This window comes from Panthera leo, chromosome A2 (genome assembly GCF_018350215.1).
Source record: "Panthera leo isolate Ple1 chromosome A2, P.leo_Ple1_pat1.1, whole genome shotgun sequence".
Lineage (NCBI taxonomy): Eukaryota > Metazoa > Chordata > Mammalia > Carnivora > Felidae > Panthera > Panthera leo.
This window is the reverse complement of record NC_056680.1, coordinates 44,114,350-44,129,895: the sequence shown is the minus strand read 5'-3', so window position 1 is coordinate 44,129,895 and position 15,546 is coordinate 44,114,350. Positions and strand designations below refer to the sequence as shown.

General features: G+C 35.9%; 1 protein-coding gene across 6 annotated transcripts in view; it reads right to left on the bottom strand.

The window, feature by feature from the left end:
* Positions 1-15,546, bottom strand: part of CNTN4 (contactin 4) — an 893,585-nt gene that overhangs the window by 742,979 nt on the left and 135,060 nt on the right. For 3 of the 6 annotated variants that reach the window (XM_042929999.1, XM_042929996.1, XM_042930003.1), the window contains exon 3: positions 13,508-13,548. The exons of the other annotated variants lie outside the window; for them this stretch is intronic. The gene's annotated coding sequence lies outside the window, so the exon portion shown is untranslated. The remainder of the gene's footprint in view (positions 1-13,507; positions 13,549-15,546) is intronic. 6 annotated transcript variants of the gene reach the window in all.

The following is a 15,546-nucleotide window of genomic DNA, read 5'->3' as shown; positions in this document are numbered from 1 at the left end:
CTGTGTTTCCCTGATCACTGTCTACTTTTGTCTTCATTCACAACTTACTAATATTTTAAGAATTCTATTATAATACACATATTCTCAGGGGGGACAACATTTAGTATGTTTTAAATATCATTATGCAGTACAAAACAAATAGAGACAATGTAGATTCCTTCATAAGCAAAGATTCCCAAATAGTATCCTTTATTTTCCATTACTATCACACACTTTTCACTTTAGAGCTCATAACAACCATAAGCTCAGAAAGTATATAATAATGAGGTACATATATAGACATAGAATATAAATACAAGAATATAATAATGATAAGAGCAAGAATTAATGACAACAATGAAACTTCTCTGAAGAAGGCAGCATTCTGGGATGGCCCCAAGATCCCTGTCCCTTGCTGTACACAACCAATATGATACCCTCCCTGTTAATGAGGGTGTGGCGGTGAATACAATGGATTTCAAACCCCTGGTTAGACTATTTCATATGACTCAGGTGATTAGAGGGAAGCCCCCAATCTGTTGGTTCTGAGTTATTCAAAAAAGATATCCTCTTGGATGGTTTTGAACTAAAGTAAACTCTCTCCCTTCCTGAAGGGAGAGGCTTGAAGTGATAAAAATTGCTCTGCTATGAACAAATAAGCTACTATGTTGTAAGGTGCTTATGGAGGGCACCACATGGCAAGGTCCTGAGGGCAGAGTCTGGCTGACAGTTGGTAAGGCAAGGATCTGAGACCTCATTCCCACATCTGCAAGGGAATGAATGTTGCCAATAATCTGAAAAGTCTGCAAACAGGTACTTCCCTAATTGAGCCTCCACATGAAGATACGGCCCACTGACACTTCCATCTTAGCATTATGAAACCCTGAGTGAATAATTCAACTAAAACATGCCAGATGTCTGGTCCATCAAATTTGTGAGATAATAAATGTGGGGTTACTTTAAGTTACTACATCTGTGGTAATTTGTTACACAACAGTACAAATACAATATAGGTGTACTATCATGTACTGAATATTTTTTAAGGCTTTGCCAGGTATTGTGCTAAGTTTTATATGTATTGTTCCATTTAATCCTCAAAACAAATTCATAAGACAAAAGCTATTAATAACACTATTTTATAGATGGTGAAGCAATACAGGGTAAGTAACTTGCTTAAGGTCACACAGCTAACATGGATGATGGTGAATTTTTAATCTGATCTTATTTAACTACAGAGCTTATGTTCTTAAACACTCTATTCTACTCTCCCTGTGAAAAAGTACACTGAGGCCATGATCCTAAAATCTGTGTGTGAATCAGCTGTGCCATTTAAAGGGAAACACTGACTCTCCCTTCTTGTCTCTGGTCTAAAGCCCTTTCAAATCTAAGATTCTCTCATGAAATTCAATCCTTTCATTTTTAATTGACTACACAAAAATGAATACACTTTTATATAGAAAAGTTAAATTAGAAGGGTCAGTTATAAGGTATCTTAGGTTTTCAAGTGAGCCACCTTCTGTCGAAGAGACCCAAAACCCATGTAGAAAACAACATTTTGGGGCAACCTGCACATCTCTGGAACAGGATTAGGAGATACTAAGAGATGGCTTATTTTTTTTAATTATTTTTTAACGTTTATTTGTTATTGAGAGACAGAGAGAGACGGAGCATGAGCATGGGAGGGGCAGAGAGAGGAGACACAGAATCCAAAGCAGGCTCCAGGCTCTGAGCTGTCAGCACAGAGCCCAACGTGGGGCTTGAAGTCACAAGCCACGAGATCATGACCTGAGCCAAAGTTGGACGGTTAACCACCTGATCCATCCAGGCACCCCAGAGATGGCTTATTTTAAAATTCATTTCTGATATACATCCCAGCTAACGAAGGAATTGAAAATTATTCAAACTCCCTCTGCAAGGATCTTGAAAAGAATAAAATATCTAAAAGCGGGGCTCTATAAAAACACTTATTATGTAGGGGATATGGTTTAAGTATGTTCCTGGGTTCTTTTAAAGGACTATGCCAAGACGTACCACAGTAATGTCAGTGTAAATCAAAACCAGGGTGGTAAGACCCCTCTAGAACTTTCAGGGTCTCAAATTTCCATTTGACTTATTTTAAACTTACTGGACCTCATTTGCATGTTCTTCCATAACCCTCTTGTCCCTCCATTCAATTCTTTGCCCAATGTTGTGGTTTCAGCTGCTCTTCTCCCTCAAGTTCTTATTTGACCTCAATAAGATCTGAACTTGCCCCTATGAATGACCCAGATTCTTTTGCTTAAGCCTTAACAATTCTACAACAAAAGATAAACAAGTCCATATTCACCTATCTGCTGTCTTTCATAAGCACTAACTTAGCTGGGAAACAAAGCATTTACAGGCATGAAACAACATATAATTGGTGTTGTGTCTCATTTCAGAGGTCTTAGCATGATACCACATATGACTGCACCAGATTCCTTATACAAAGTGCTCTCTGGATATGATACCACATGTTTGCTTCCAATGGATCAACTTTTTGTTTTTCATTGCTTTCCTTTCCCCCCTCACTAAACAGTTCATCAATCCCTCTAAGTAGGGATATACTGACAGCAGCAACTTGGTTGCTGGTTATTTATAACCTGGTTATTTAAGACACTCTACCATTTTTTAGGGTAGTTTATTCAACACAGCAGATGATTCTGCTTTCAGCAGCTAGCTAGTACCTTCAGTCTCGTTTGAAACCCCCCTATGCACTCGGAGGGTCCAACGGAATACCTTCAACATGTGCATGTTAGCTCTTCACATTCATAACCTGATTTCTCTGTTACAACAAATCCTTCCCCTAAAGTTGAGCTGAATTCACCATATCAAGCCAACACAACACAGGTTACAATAGGCTGCTTACGTTGTCAGGAGAGAATGTTTGCCACTTTAACAGGCTTTTCCCTTTACAAATCCACCAAGTGGCTATTTTCAATGTTAACCTAAGAGAGTGCTCAAGCTCATCATCCAGACTTCCAGATATGATGAATGACTAAGGCAAAAAACACATTTGTTAAGGAAGCAACCCATATAAAGCTTGTAAAGCTTTGATTGATCATGTTTACCCAGTGGATACAAATGTTATTGGCCTTTAAAAAATACTTGGGGGGGGGGGTACTGTGTTTTGTTTTTGTTTGTTTTTTCCCTTTCTGAAAATAGCTTTTTCAGACCAGTGTGTGTTCAGGCTTACACAATGGAATGGTATGGAATAGAGGTTAACCAGTGATTTTTGTGTAAACAAAATTGATTCCTTTTCTCCACTACATGATGAGATAAAAAAATCTCCACTACACCTGAGAGCAAGCCCTGAATGTTCTGTTTCTTTTTTCAAGGCTGTTTGTTGTTTGTATCATTTGTGCATACACAAACAAAAGCAAGTTAAGTTAATAAACCAAAAAGCTTGACTTTGGCTCTCAAGCCAAACACTAATTAGCTTTTAAAAATATTTTGAAGACTTTGTCCTCTCTGTATAAAATAAAGATTAATTCATTCAGCTTATCATTCAATAATTACTAATTATCTACCTATTATGGGCCAGGAACTTTTATAGATTTTCAGTTTATAGCACTGAACAAACTGATCTCTGCTCTCATGTACTATACATCCTAGATGGGGAGACAGACAATAAGGAAATAAACACATAACACAGAGAGTGAAAAGTGATGTATATGTCCAACATCTGAGCAGAGATCCAAGTAATAATGGACCCAGACAAGCAGATATCTGGAGTAAAAGCAACCCAAATAGAGGGAACCAATGCATAAGCTTGAGGAGCATGAAGAGACTACTGAGTTATCAATATATGTGAACATTCTTGGAATACCATGCTTTCTGCCACTTCTCTGCCTAGAAGTGAGTTGCTTTATGTTCCCCTAAACACAATTCACCATGAGATGACACTGTGAAGCCCAGAATAACTACTGTCACTCAAGTAATACATATAGAACACCTTATAATCATTTGCCCCATATACTCCGTTTTAGAGCCATTTTATCATAGAGAATACAGTCCTTAGAAATTTCTTTTTTAATCAAAAAAGATACCTAATATGACAAGAAATCCCCAATCCAGACCACAACATCAGCCAAAGTAGAAAAATAGCAATTTCCCTGAAAAACTGATTTCAAAACTATCATCATCCATCATCATCATCATCAATCACAGGAGGCAGCTGCTTTGGCAGCATTATTTTAAGTCCATATTTAACTAGATGACAGCTTAACCTTCTTAAGGAAGCAGAGTAATCTCTCCTTACAACCTCAACCAAGTATAGGAAAGTAGATTTGCTCTAATGTAGAAACTGTCTTTCCTCTGATTTCATAAACATGCAATGGCATTTGATGATTTAATAGGTTCTTGGAATTTTTCTTTTGAACATTCAACACTCTATCAAGACTGATGAAGAGAGCATAACTCAAGGATTATTGAAGTTACTACACAAGCAGAAACTAATCAACCAAACTGTGTATGACAGCCAGGTAGAAAGGCATCTGTGCATGGACGCCTGGGTGACTCAGTCAGTTAAGCTTAGGCATCCGACTTCAGCTCAGGTCATGATCTCATGGTTCCTGTGTTGGAGCCCCACGTTGGGCTTGCTGCTGTCAGTGCAGAGCCTGCTTCAGATTCTGTGTCTCCCTCTCTCTCTGTCCCTCCCCAACTCACGCTCTGTGCCTCTCTCTCTCTCTGTATTGAAAATAAGCATAATTTTTAATTTAAAAAAAAGGCATCTCCACAAATGTACCTCCTAAAGAAGAGACATGTGACTAAATGTATACAATACAATGTACTTGTGTATCACACACAATAGGCACATTTCTCTTCACATTGTATGCTGTACTTAACTGACACCCTCCATATGCTGTACACATCCATGCCCCAAGGCCTGTCTTCCTATCTAAATTTGCATTACTTAGTCTGTGGTAACCATCCTAACCATACCCCTGAACAAAATGAATGCCAATCCCCTCCACAAAACTTTTCCTAGATTCCCAGGGAGAAGTAAGTTTTGGTATCTCTGAATTCCTCATCAGACTTCATCCATCTCTCTTTTGAGAACACAGCTTATATTCTATTTTGTATTAGAGTTCTTTGTATCCATCATCCCCTTTCTCCTGTCAACGGAAAAACATTTTGGCAATTATAATAGCAGCCTATTTTTATTTACTAAAATAGTATTTATATATTACACTGTTAAGACATGTGGTGAATTAAAAAACACTGCATATCCTAATTATGCTGTACCTTCAAATCAATATCCTCAGTTAAAAATGTGCCTATCATTCACAGCATCACTAAGGGCCAGAACCAAAATAACTATCTGGAAGTTACTTAAAGTATATGTTAACAATAGCAGTTTTGTCATTCAAAAAATGTTTACATAAAATGGCCAAAAAAAATCCCCGTTAAAAGCTTCCTTTTGGGATAAGGGGTAGTACAAAATCCTTTCATTATTATTCCCACAGGAGCCAGCACACTGCCTTGATGACAAGTTTTTGAATGAATGAAGTAAATGATTGCATGGTTATGTGCACTTTACTATGTCTGAGTCACAAAATGTCAAAAATTTGGGAGAAAGAAGATGGTTGCAAGTTGAGAATGTCCAAGAGAAGCAGAGTACAAATTACAGAATAAATGGAAAGAAAATACATCAAAGCTGTGATTAAACAGAATCCTAACAAAGTTTGAGATTAAGAATCCTATTTGTCCCTGAGGAAAATAATTAGGACCAGTAATATTCTGAAAAATTAACATCCAGCAAGGTGTTCATGTAAGAGCACATGGCAGTTTAAGAATGTGTGTGTGTGCGTGTGTGTGTGTGTGTGTGTGTGTGTGTGTGTGAGAGAGAGAGAGAGAGAGAGAGAGAGAGAGAGAGAGAGATCGAGCACACACCCATATCTGCACAAGCACATGTACACCTATCTGTCCGGTGCTAGTAAAGTTGGAGGAAAATATGGTAGGAAAAGAATAATTCTCAAAACACAACTCTACTTACTACTGGGATATAAATATTGATTCACCAACAAAATATGCAAACTTCAGCATACCTAGACAGTTTATGATTAATGATAGGATACCTAGTTAAAGGTAGCTGAAAGGTGTATCATTTTTCATGACAAAGGACCAATGAGACTCAAAGTAATAAAATGAAGTATTAGGTTGAATTTAGAACTTTTTACTATGCAGTCATTTCTTGAAAAGAAAAATATACATGTGCATTTTTATTGTTTTAAACTAAAATAATAAGAGTTTTAAAGACATGTACATGGTACATTTCTAAAACTCAATATTCCTAATTATTTCCTTTAGCATTCTTCAAAGTCTATACTTCTGAAGAATAGTTACATGAGTTTCAATGCAGTGAGAGCTTTTGGGAAATTAATTATAGCACAAGAATCATGCTCAATGTACACACTGTCATTGCCTTTTTCTGGAAATATAAGAACCATCACCTGGGAACCTGTCAATTGTGATATTCTCCAACCTCCTGTGTTATTCTTCTTGATATAGCTAGAATGTATCTGTCACAAAGCAGCTACTCAGAAAGTGTTTGTTAGGCCATGATAAATACTGCATCAATATGTCTATTTTGCCCAAGGTTTAGTTTCTTAAAATGGCAGCTTAAGATCACAAATAAATTGGGATTCTATCGGTCTCGTTTCCTTTCTAATAAATGATTATGGTTTTATCTTCTGTTAGGTCACAAACTTCCAAAATACATTCTGTGAAATATACTTATCAAAGGAAAAAGGGTAGCAGTTCTATCCTTAGAATATGTGAACATTTAGGGGCACCTGGGTGGCTTAGTTGGTTAAGCATCAGGCTTCGGCTCAGGTCATGATCTCACGGTTATTGAGGTCGAGCCCCACGTCAGGCTCTGTGCTGACAGCTCAGAGCCTGGAGCCTGCTTCAGATACTGTGTCTCCCTCTCTTTCTGTTCCTCCCCCGCTCGTGCCGTGTCTGTCTGTCTGTCTGTCTCTCTCTCTCTCTCTCAAAATTAAATAAACATTAAAAAATTTTTTTTAAAGAATTTGTGAACATTTCTATTTGCAACAAGAGATTTTAGCTGCAGGACTTCTCCCTGTATTTAATATGGAAACATACATTTTGGATACTGTAGAAGATAAATATATATAGTATTTCTCAAATTGGCTTCAGAATTTTTTTTTTACTTCAACTTTATTTTGTTAACATACAGGGCATTACTGGTTTCACATATACAATTCAGTGATTCATCACTTCCATACAACACCCAGTACTCGTCACAAGTGCCCTCCTTAATACCCATTGCCAATCAAGTCCATCTCTTACCCTACTTCAGAATATTTTTAAATTAAATATTGTAGTGGGTTGTTCATATCTTTTCATACTTTAAACATTAAATATCCTGAATTTCAAAGCTTTTAGCTTTGTTTCCAGAAGTTTCATGTGGGCAACCAGTATATATTCATCTTCTTGATTACACAGTCTTTTAGAATATAGGTCATAAGAAATGTTTGAAACAATAATTACTTATCAGATGATAGTTTGAACAATGTAAATTTTTTACATGTAAAAGCTTAAAGGTTTTAAGAATCATGCACCAGGGGGGCACCTGGGTGGCTCAGACGGTTAAGCGTCCAGCTTCGGCTCAGGTCATGATCTCACGGTTTGTGAGTTTGAGCCCCACATCGGGCTCTGTGATGACAGCTCAGAGCCTGGAGCCTGCTTCAGATTCTTTGTCTCTCCATCTCTCGGCCCCTCCCCTGCTCATGCTCTGTGTCTCTCTGTCTCTCAATAATAAATAAACATTTAAAAAATTTTTTTTAAAGAATAAAAGTATAATGCACCAGGAATCTCAGAACCTTTATCTTGCCCTTATATTTGAGAAAAGCATTACCTTTTACCTTCCACAGTGAACTAGATTATGTGTCTCATTCATCCCATTTTCTTCATTTATTCACTTGGTTAATGAACATTTAACCCTCATTATCCCCCACACATGGGCCTGGAAATGGATCATATAAAGTTGAATGTAAAGGTTCCTGCTCTAACAGAGACTTTGTCTCATTTCACAAATAAAAATGTAATAACAATAATAACCCACAGAGTGGTTGGTGACATAATAAAGAGATACAGGCAGTTACCAAATAAGGCAAACACTGCCTCAGGTAGTTGGAAAAAGCTTCCAAGGAGTAGGCCTTCAAAAAGGTAACCTTCAACAGAGGTAGGTATCAAAAAATGAGTTTACCACATTTAAGAGGACGGCAGACAGAGGTCAGTAACATATCCAAAGAAAGAGAACATTTGTTGAGGTGTAGGGATAAAGACATACAGAAGGGTGGGAATTGAGGTGATGGAGCACAAGGTTAGACTGTGGCTAATGTGTTCAGGAACTTGCATGACAAACTAAGGAATTTAACTGAAATATTACACACACACACACACACACACACACACACACACACACACACACACACATATGGATTTCCTTTTTTATTGTTTTGTCCCATTTTTGGCTGGGGCTCTAACTCCCTGTTCAAAATACCAACTTCCTAAAAGCAATGAGAGGAAACCTGATCCTAAAGAGAACAAAGACTGTGTGTCACAGATCTTTTTGTCCTCAGGACCTGGCTTAAAGCTCAACATGTGGGAAGCGGTCTAAAGTATAATACATGGATAGATGGATCCCTGGATCAATGAATGGGGGGAAAAGAAGGAGAAAGGACAAGGAATGAAGGGAAATGTAACAAGAGTAGGAGGGGAAAAGAAAGGAAAGGGAAGAAGAGAACAAAGGAAAACAGGAATGGAAAGTTGGAGCAGAAAGAACACAGTTATATCAATTTTTGTTTATCTGTATTTGCCTATTTTGTATTTTGTTTATCTGTATCTGAATTGCAGATAACAAAGACCCTACTCAATCTAGCTTATATAAAAGGGTCATTGGTTGGGTCCTATAGCTCCTAATTATCCTAGGGTGTAGCTGAAGATTAAAGGAAAAATTGCAGGAAGCAGTGCCTGAGGTCACAGAACTGAAAACAACCATTTCAGGACTCTTTCCCTGCCTCCTGTTCAGTCTTGTCCAGGTATCTGGGCTTAGCCTAACTGTGTGGACATTAACCAATTTCCTGTATAGACAGCATCTAACTCTCAATGTCCACACTCTGATGCTACTTTTAGGATATAGATCTACTTCTTCTTGAATTCCTTCATCCAGAGGAAGAGGAAACTGAAATGGTTGCAAGTTGCAACACTAGCGCATGAATTTGGATCAAAATAATTACATCTGCTTTAAAAGACATACAATTTTAAATTATGACATTGTGTTCTGGATTACAGAAGTAACTTTATTATTAAATTATGCAAAGAGACCACAGACATTAAATATTAGACTAACATTTAATAAAAGAACAGTTAGATTTCATTATCAGGGTTAAAATGGTATTAGCTCATAACAAGTAAACATGGCCAAATCTGAATAATGTCTAACTTCTGCCTCACCAATCTCATGGCATGACATGAAGATCAAAAAAGATGAAGTGTGTGAATGCTTACAGTAAGGTCTACGAAACTACAGTGGCCATTATAGCTGTCATTTCTGCTGTTATTAATATTCAATAGATGTGAAGAAGCAGAACAAGCAGGGTCAAAGAAACCAAGTCTTGCCTTATAATATCTATCGAAGATTTCCTCCTGACCTTTGATAAAATAAATATAATTCATTTAATTCCTTAAATAACTGTTCTTTCCAGCACCAGTATATTTTTTCAAGGTCTTTAGCCCAATACCTCACACTATGGATACAGATGCAGACATTCTTATTTTTCTAGTATTTCTCAACATAAGGAACTGTGTTCAAAGTTAAATACATGATGAGATGATTTACCCAATGGAGTAGAAAACAAGTTGGATAATTGAGATGAACATTGAGAGAATACGTTGATCACAAGGGAACATGCTTTAGCTGATCTGCAGTAGAAGAACAAGTTGATAGCAATGACCTTGAGCAGACAGTTCTGACAATCGGGCATCTAGATGGCCTTGTGAAAGAGGCAAAAGTTAAACTAGACATGGAAAGGTAAGTCCAACTTTGATAGGTAAGGACTGAAAGACAGGAGTATCCCCGACAAAGGAAACTGAGTAAAAGGCAGAAAGGCTGGATCAAATATTGGGCACAATAGCAAGCAATAAGTAGCAGGAGTCTCAGAAACATGAGATAATGGCTAGAAAAACTGAAAAGTAACTGTGGAAACATTCTCCATGTCAGCATTATAACTCTCTACCTAATCCCTGCTATACTTAGCTTTAAAATAGGTAATGAAGGGGCGCCTGGGTGGCTCAGTCAGTTGAGCGTCCGACTTCAGCTCAGGTCATGATCACGGTCCATGAGTTCGAGCCCTGCATCAGGCCCTGTGCTGACAGCTCAGAGTCTGAAGCCTGTTTCAGATTCTGTGTCTCCCTCTCTCTCTCTGACCCTCCCCCATTCAAGCTCTGTCTCTGTCTCAAAAATGAATAAAACGTTAAAAAAAATTTTTTTAATAAAAAAATAAAATAGGTAAGTAAATTGGAATTAATTTAGTAAAATAATTATGGTATTTACAACTTTTCTAAATAGCATTACACTTGCCTCTGAAAATAAGTAGATCTATGCTCTCTACTTATATGTTGATATAATTTAACACACAAAGAATATTCGCTGGTTTTTTTTTTAATATTTCCTTTAAATTTTGTTTATGCTGATTTCTATTCTTTTGATGGGAAAGAACACATTTACACATTGCCTTTGTCAAGGCCATGCTGAAAACCACCCTTTGCCATAAAAAGACATTTTTACTAATGGCATATAATCAAACATGCACTTCATTCGTCATTAAAACTTACTGCAAATATTCAACAGCTACATAGCAAATGCAATGAAAACAATAAAGTTGATTTCAAACTGTAATGCCTGTGATTTGTCTCATAAAATACAGAAAAAAAATGCCTGTAACAAAATTAGATATGCAAAGAACATTTTATTCCCATTTGATTTACAAATGTTTAAAATATAGTTTTTAATATCTGGCATTCGTGATGAAAACTACGTTCTTATTTTAAATGAAGTTAGTGTCTTAATAGGCTCTGCTGCTTGTTGTTATCATTTTTACAGATGAGTTATATATATATATATTTTTCTACACAGTGAATAACTACTCCTTGCATATGTAGGCTAATCCATATAAAATAGATTACCATTTTTCATCTACAAAGATGACAATTTTTTTTTAGATTTCACCTATCTGATTAAAATCACAGAATTTCAGATTAAGAAAAATGGTCCAAGATATCTACTGGTCTCTGGCCTGGTTCATAAAAATCCCCTCTAGTATAAAAACGGGGGCATTTCTTATCTGCTGTTGTCATGTTTGTAATAAGGAGCTTAAAATAATATATGAATGGAACACAAAGAAGTATTCAATGAGGAATAAGCCCAATACTCAACTGGATCTTTCCCCATATTTACCCACTTCAAAAATTTTTTTTAATAAAACAAAAAAGAAACACCTATTACAAGCAAATAGCTAACCTCACAATATAAAAGGTTCCTGAACATTATTTAGAGTTTTTGAAATGAGCAAAGGATATGAAGACTTACAATCTAGACTAAAAATATAACGCATTTATTTCTCTAATTTCAAACAAAGGAACTAAAATTAGCATTCCTGGATAACACTCTTTCATCTAAGTAGCTTAGAAGAATCAAGTGAATTATTCAAATCTAGAAAAGGAAACCACTAGGAAAATAGATATTTTAATGTTCTTCAGCCTGCAACCTATCCAGGAAGAGAGAAATCAGATAAAAGATAACCTTCAGCAAACAATGTTATGAGAGATTCTTTCAATATGAGTCAATCTTCCGTCTCCATGTCAGGTAAGACAAAAGGACACAGAAAGGAAGCTTGCTTTCTTAGATCCACCCCACCCCAAAATTGAAGAAAACAAGAATACTGCTGAATACCCAAAGAATCAATTGCACCTTTCCACTGTTCGATCCCAAGAAGTAAATTTACCACACCCTGTACACTGTTCATAACAGTGTTACTGATACAAAATTATTCACCTCTAAACGTTAGCTTTTTCAACTATGAAATGAAATTATTTTAGGGAAGAAGTCACGTAAGAAATCATGTATGATTTAGCCCACTAACCATACAAATAAAGTGGGCTTTAGGGAAACTGAATTGCTTAAGATCTCACAGCTCTTGAGAGCAAGATTAGCCTCAAAACACTTGCCTTGAAAATTCCTGTCCCAAGGCTTTGATGGCCCAAGATTGTAGGATACCATCTACTTTGTTTTAATTTGGACATCTTTGCTATGAGATCGGGTATGTACCGTATATGTGTCTGTGCAAATATCTGTGTATATGTTAGACAGGCATTAATGTAGTTAAAACTCAATTTTATACTGATTAATAATCATTCTTAAATGGCCAGTAATCCTTTTTAAGTCTAAAAATCTTCTCCGTAAATTAAATTCTGTAATGCCATAGGATTACATGCAATTAGGTAAACAAATACCAGTCACAGTATTACCACAAAATTACCAAAATATACATTGCTAAAACAAGAAAACTGGTAATTTTCCAGTATATCATGCATACACTACATTAGAAGGAGCAACAACAGAAAACTTAATACAAAATACAAAGGTGTTAGATTGAAAAACAGATGCTTATTGAGAATTTTCCTATTGAAGAAAGAGCCAACCCATCACTAAGATTGGCAACATATGAGATAACGTTTACAGGGCTAAGGTGGGTTTCAAAATACACATGTTGGCAATGTTAGAATTTAACATGACAAAATATAAATTGCATAAAAAACACCAAAGGTTTATATATATATATATATATATATATATATATATATATATATATGAAAACAAATAAATGTACTGTACATTACAGTTATCTGGATAATAAATTTAAGGTAATTAGTTAACTTTCTTATTTTAAGAACTGTACAATTTTATTATTTTTTTATTTTTTTTAATGTTTATTTATTTTTGATAAAGAGACAGAGCTTGAGTGGGGGAGAGACAGAGAGAGAGAGGGAGACACAGAATCCAAAGCAGACTCCAGGCTCTGAGCTGTCAGCACAGAGCCCAATGTGGGGCTTGGACCCATGAACCATGAGATCATGACCTGAGCCAAAGTCAGAGGCTCAACCTACTGAACCACCCAGGCGGCCCCAAAACTGTAGAATTTTATAATACAGTGGCAAATGGAATTTCATAATAATTTTTTTTGCAAATGAAGTTTTGGGGCTACACATTACATTTAAAACAACCTATTATAGTTTATTATAATTGCTACTGCTTTCTGTATATATTACTAACACAGAAAGAGCTACTTACTAATTCCGTAACTGAAAAGGAAAAGTAGTCTCAGTTATTATCCACAGTCAAAACTTTTGTACAACTCCTAAAAGATAATTTATATACTACTTTACACATATAGATCTTTTTATTTAAATAAAGGGTACATACCCCTAAATATGTTATTCATCTCAACCTCAACTGCTCATCACCTACAAATAAAGAAATGGATTTTAGAATACAGCATAAACCTGGGCCTTTTTTTTTTTTTTTTAAGCTAGTGGCATGCCAGTACTGCCAGTTTTAGAATAAAATGTTTCAATGCTAAAAAAAAAAAAAAAAAAAAAGTGTCTCAGGGAATTACAGAGGATCTGATTTTATCATGATATTTTTTAAACTGTGTAATTTTTTAAACTGTGAGCAAGAAAACTATCATAGTAAATCTATTAAAAAAGCCTAAGAGCTGACTTATATCCAAATATCTAGAATAAAGAAGAGATACTAATAGTTTTGCTTATTGTACACATTATAGTAAACATTTGAGTTTCATATGAAACTAAAAACTCATCATTTGAAATTAAGGAAAAATTTCCTCAGGTCATAAAGAGCAACAATTAATATTCATTCCTTGTAAATGACATAAAATCTCCCTTCTCACCATCTTTTTAAAAATAATTGCTAATCTTTTTAGATCAGAATTATTTTAAAAACATGAAATCTAAAATTTAAAGGTTACATAAATTATGCAACAATTAAAAATTATGACTTAATTTTTTTAAGTAATCTCAACACCCAACTTGAACTCATGAATCCGAGATCAAAAGTCCCATGCTCTTCAGAAGGAGAAAGCTAGGCACCCCACAAAAATTTTAAATGGTATGAGGGTTATCCAAAATTTACAAATGCCCCCACTTTTATTACCCTCAGAAATTGAACACTGACCTTTTCTAAATTTAAACTCTAAGTGATATTGATAATAGTTTGGACTTAACACAAATTTATATTTGCATTTCTATGACTTATGTTTTATCTTCAAATTCTCCTTTCTGAGGTCTATATACATGCAGCCAATTGGTTACCTGATATCACTATTCGGATACTCTAAAGGGATGTCAAATTCAACATGTCTGAATACAAATACATGATTTCTTATACCAATTCTCCCCTGAACCCAAATGGTCTACTTCCAGTGCTCGTAGTAAATGGTACCACCATAATTCACCAGCCAGAGAGGTAGGAGTCACACACATCTTTTTCTTTCACCTATTGGAAGAGTAGTCAATCCACCACTAGATCCAGACCATTTAACTTCATCCACATCTCTGTCACCAGCTCCCTTCCACCTACCAACATTTTATACCTCAAACAGCAGTAAGAACATTCTCACTGCATTCACCACTGACATCGCCTATCCTGTTTGCCCCTACCCATTTCAACCCTCTGAGGATGCTTCAGTGTCTTCCTATTAGTCATGCAAAATGACCAAAATTCTTTAACAGGCCTACAAATCCCCATATCATCTAGCTTTTGCCAAATATTCCCTGTATCTTCCACCATTCTCCACCCTCTGCACTCCAGATAGAAGAAAGTGTTTTCAGTTCTTGAAATCTGTCATGATCCTGCCCATTTAAGGGTTTTTATACATAGTATTGTTTCATCTGGAAAATTCTTCCCTTAACCCATTTCCACCTATTCTTTCTGTGGATCACCATTTAAACTTCACTTTATAGGCATTAGAAAGAGGCCTAAGTCAAGTCCTCCTAATATATTATACTCTCACAGGACAACATTTGCTTCTTCAAAGCATTGATCACTGACTGTCTATGTGACTTATTACTACATCCCTAACTGCAATGTAAACTAAATGATGGTGGCATCGATGTTGCATATCCCTGGTGCCTAGCAGGGAGCCTGACATGCCATAGGTGTTAGTGACTGAAATTAAAATAAGTGAATAAAAGTGATAGTTTGGGGGCATATCTTTTCTATACTCGATTCATACTAAGGCATGATGGTATGAATGGAACATAGACATGTTATATTCTTGAGAAAAATATTTAAGATTATTCCTGAGCCCCAAAACCAAAGGTGGAATCCAATAATGATACTTGTAAAGCATTAATTACTTCTTGAAGACCAACACAAAATTATTTATTCCTCACATGTAATTCAATGAATAAAATTTAGTAGGTATGGCATATGGATAGAAT